This window comes from Miscanthus floridulus, chromosome 1, assembly GCF_019320115.1.
Source record: "Miscanthus floridulus cultivar M001 chromosome 1, ASM1932011v1, whole genome shotgun sequence".
Lineage (NCBI taxonomy): Eukaryota > Viridiplantae > Streptophyta > Magnoliopsida > Poales > Poaceae > Miscanthus > Miscanthus floridulus.
This window is the reverse complement of record NC_089580.1, coordinates 126,658,024-126,662,922: the sequence shown is the minus strand read 5'-3', so window position 1 is coordinate 126,662,922 and position 4,899 is coordinate 126,658,024.

Below are 4,899 nucleotides of genomic sequence, written 5' to 3'. Positions count from 1 at the left end.
CCAAGTGTGCCAAGACCGGTAGCCCTTCTACATCCTAGCCCAGCTCGTGTCGTCTAACCGCCGCTGGTACAATAGGTGGTTCTACCTCCGCAATGATGACGGCGGGCTTCCCCCTATACCGAATGGGTCGTGGAGAGCCAGCCGGAGAGGTGGAGGTACTGAAACAACCTTATCTCTATGAAGGGAAATCCACAGAGTCGAAGTGTAATATGACCATTGTAGATCATATTATCCAAATTCTAGTCGAATACCACATCCATACAACGATAATATCAGAGTACGTAAAGTGCGGAATTACATAAATTATTACATCGCTGCATCGACGGAATCAAAAGTAGCATTCATCCAGAATAGCTTGGAGATAAGGTCGCCAAAAACTCGAGCATAGGAACGAACCCCTCAATCGTCAAACTCCTCAGAGCTATACTCCTCAGTAGAACCTGTGTGCCAAAGTTTATCAGTACGATTTGTACTGGCCACTCCCACCCTATGAGCTATGCTTTGTGGAAATTGGATGCAAGTTGGATATAATCAAAAGGAACCTATAAGGCTGGGGTTTCCTATGTATTAGCATATCAAGTATATAATAGTATAGTCAAGTTTTAACACCATTCCCACACACATTCCACCCCATTCTAGTCCAGAGCCAGGTTTCGATCCTGGGATCGATATACCACCATCTCCATATCATCACCATACCATCGCTTAGTCGATAGGCCAACTCCCTCTTAGCACTGTCTCATGGCCCCTAGCCCCTAGCTACGTCCGACACTCTCTCACGGGGGAAGAAGAGAAGGACCCATCTCACTATCTAGTTTAAGTGAAACCCAGGAAAGGTCCATAGCCGACAAGTCAGTATATGTATCGATCGATCAACCATACACTCTGCAGAGGTTTCACATAACCACAAGATCTACTTTCTTCGCTGACCGTTGTCAACTGGGCTGATTCCGGCCGCTTGCTAGCCTAGGATAATGCCACTCTACCATTCAGCCCTGGTACACCCCAAGTCTAGTCTAGGGTGGCTGAAACTGTGAGTCATGAGTCGAGTCCACAAGGTCTCCATGAAGTCTCAGAAGGGTGTGGGGGAAATCCTTCATGCCCCATACCTCCTTATACTGTCCGCTATCAACCTAGCAGTAGTGGCAATATCCTACCAAGTAGTCCGGCCGTCCCACACCATATAGGGCGAGTGGTACATAAGGCTTCCCGGTGAATCTAAGTACTAGTAAGTCCTTAGGGATGACCAAGCCAGAATGTCTTCATCAGGGTTTCCATTTACCATAGCACCATAGCACCTCGACCCCGGGCTCCTCCCATCACAGGTTCACACCCAGGGCCACCTCATATCACCATTTACCCACCACAGGTATCTATTCCAGGGGTGCCTAGGTAGCACCTCACGGCAAGACTTGCCCCAGGCTCGTCGTATACTCCAACTTGGTTGACACAACCCTCACCCTCCACGCACCCAAGTCACCCACGCAGCACTCTCCCCAAAGTCCAGATAACTCTAGTTTCCACCATGCATCAATATAGTATATATAAGCATAGTGGAAATAATAAGCAGTGAAATATAGCAGCGTGCATGTGACTAGCCTAACAGCAGGGTGAGCAGGGGTAAGGTTGTGTCAAGGTAAAGGCCATCAAGAAAGCATACTACCATGCAAGTCCTATCATAGTGTGAAAATAACGATAAAGTAAGGCAATAGCAGTTCTATATTAGCCATGCGTAATAGGTGCTACGAGATTGGGTGGGATGTGGCACCTTCAGTGAAGTTGTCTCCGTACTCCTCATGGTACTCTCGGTTCTCGTTTGTCAGGTTCTCCTCCGAGTCTGCAAACAATCGTATTATAGTCGCATTAGCGACGTCTATAGAATAGCACAAAAAGCAATGAAAATTCAAAAGAGCCAAATGCACTCAAACATGGGTTCATTGCGTAGAGCTCGATTTTAGATGAATTTTGGTCCTAGTCTTATATTTTTCTGAGTTTGTATGAATTAGTTATGAATTTCCGAAGTTTCAATCATTTCTAAAAATGGGAAAAAGGCTGAATTAATATCGTGCTGACACGTGTCACGTTCCTGTTGGTCCACGTGGCATGCTGACATCAGCATGATGTCAGCATGATGTCATCGTCTTGGTTCTGGTACTAACAGGTGGGGTCCCGCATGGCGGTGTCACTGACATGTGGCCCCGGTCAACGGTCAACGTTGACCGATAATGGCCAATACAGGCCGAGCCTCGACTGGGCTGGTTGGGCCTGGATTTGGGCCAGGCTTGGCCCGCCATGTGGCATGCGCTGGTGCGGCCACGTCGTCTTACTGGGCCACTAACGGGCCATGATCCACGGGCGTAGGTGAGGCGCGATTCATGGTGAACCCGCCTGCGTTGGTCCATAGACCATAGAGTCGGTCTATGAAGGACTGGGTCCACTTACTCCTTCCCAAGGTTTGGTTCACATGCATGACGTGGTCATGGTCAGAGCTCGACGGAGCTACTCGGGACATGGTCGATGTGGTCGTGGTCGGTGCTCGGCGGAGCTGCTCGAGACGTGTGGCTAGCAAGGGGAAAATCCCCTTCTCTTCCCCAACGGGGCTCCCACCGGCGGTGAGGTCACCAGTGAGCCCCCATGGTGGCGCTAGCATCCGATTAGGGTAGGCAATAGCTTCCCCATGCCATGGTGACTGCGACAGTGGGGTCGGGGCGGTGGCTAGGGCTTCCTAGGGCTCTAGCCGTGGTGAACGGTGGTGTGGGTTCGTCGACGTGCATGGACAGGGCTGTAGTGGTAGCGAGAGCCTAGTTGGAGGAGCGTGTGAGTTCCACGGTGCTTCTACAGCCATGGTGGGCGTGTTGAAGGAGCTCCTGGTGCTCCCAATGGCTCCGGCCACGGTGGTGGGGGCAAAGCGGAGGCGGTGGTGCTTCGACGAGGTGCGGTGCGGCAACGCAGAGCTCCGGTGGGCTTCTTCCTCGGCTAAGGTGAGCGCGGTGTGTCTCTCGTCATGGCGGAGCTAGTCGGGGTGTCAATGTCGCCTTACCACAACGTAGAAGATGTGGTGGTCTCACCATGGTTGTGCTCTTGGCCATGGTGAGCGTGCCCGTGCATGTGCGCTCCTGCTCCGATGTACAACATCATGGCTGGGGTCCTCCTTTTGGCTGATGGCAGCACGCACAACGCGTCCTAGGTCTCAGCAAGCATGGCCATGGCGGTCTCCCTAGCTAACCAGTTGGGCTAGGCCAGAGCTTGAAGCTTTAGCAAGGTTTCGATCATGGCGGTGCACATTCCATTTAGCTAGGGAGGTGGTCTCAGCAAGATGGCTCACCTCAGGGAGCTTGAAGGCGATGGTGGTGGTGCGGTGTCAATGGTGTAGCAGAGCTGAGCTAGGATAGAGGTACTCACCGTCTTCTGCGCCGGCGGCTCCTCCCTTCTTGCATCGGCAGCGGTGTCCTTCTCCACGCCTCTCCTTCTCCTCTCGTCCCTTGTCTTAGTGTGTTGGTGCGAACAGCACAGCGGCGGTGAGGTGTGGTGAGGTGCTAGGGTTCTAGGCTCCTCCTTTTATAGGCGAAGCTCCAGGCTTCTCCAATGGCGGTTGATCGGGCGGTGGTGATGCGCGATGCGCATCAGACGGCTCATGGGCGCGGGGCAGTTGTCGTGGGGGTCACGTGAGCGCTATGCCAAGGGGATAGGGTCAAGCTCTTTGCGTGACCTCGGGTCCGTGCCTGCTCTGTGGATGGCTCGCGGTCACGTGGTGGAGGGAGCGTGGGGAAGACAACGACGCTGTAGCTTGGGCGGTTGACAGAGGGGGCCTGTTTGTCAGCTTGTCCTGATGCGGTGGCGTGCGGTGTGTGACGGATGATGGGCAGGTCTGGCTCGTCAGCGGCTTGTGCACGCGTAGGCGGTAGGGTGCTACTGGGCCGGCTTTGTGGGCCACGTGCGAGTGGGAGGGCAGGCAGGCTTGGCCGGGCTAGCTCGCAAGGCCGAGCAGGCCTGGGCTGCTGCTCCCTCTTCTTTCATTTCTCTTTTATTTGTTGCCAATTTGGTTAGGGTCTAAACTTGAGCTTCGAGTCATGTAGTGGGTCCCACAAGGTGTTTCAAACGGTGGTCAAAATACATCTCTTATATTAGGGATTATTGGCTATTTCTGTTATACAAAAATAGTTGAAGTTTTTATATAGGGGTGTTTTATTCTTCCAACAAATAATTCATTATTTAGGGTTTATCATAAATATTAAGTAAGTTAGTTAAACATCACATAAGGCAAAAGAATCCAAATCACAAGTGGGTTTAAGGATGTACGCATGATTTATTTATTTAGGAATTTAATTACACATGTGGTATAAAACCAAACTATGCTTATGATTTTAACCTAGTTGGGTCACATCCAATCCAAAACTAGGGTTTGGCTTCTACATATGTCACTCAACATCACATAGGGCTAAAACAAAAATTTTGTAGCTGTGATTTTTGGTATGTGGATTTTTGGGTTGTTACAGGTATGGCGTCCTGTTGGCTGATCAGTCCAAGCTACAGCCGCTCTTGAGGGCACTGGAGAGGTTGTGCAGCCGTGGCCTTACGGTGGCCATGGTCGTGGCGGCCTTCCACCGCCAGAGGGTGCTGCCACTGATGGCTCGGTGGCAACGCCTGTTCGAGATGACACTGGGTAAGTCAATCGACGGCATTCGGTTGTCCGCCATCGCCCTTTCTGACGAGGAGATTCTACGTCGGGTGAGAGAGACGGTGGAGGGGCGGCAGAGGAGCAGTGATCTGACCCTGTTCCTGATGCATCCGTCACTGGGGTACATCTCTCTGGTGAGTCACGCGTCACTGCGGCCCCCAAGGCCTCCTTGCTCCTTATGTTTTCAATCTATTCCCTTATTTGCGTTTGTCGTTCCTGCA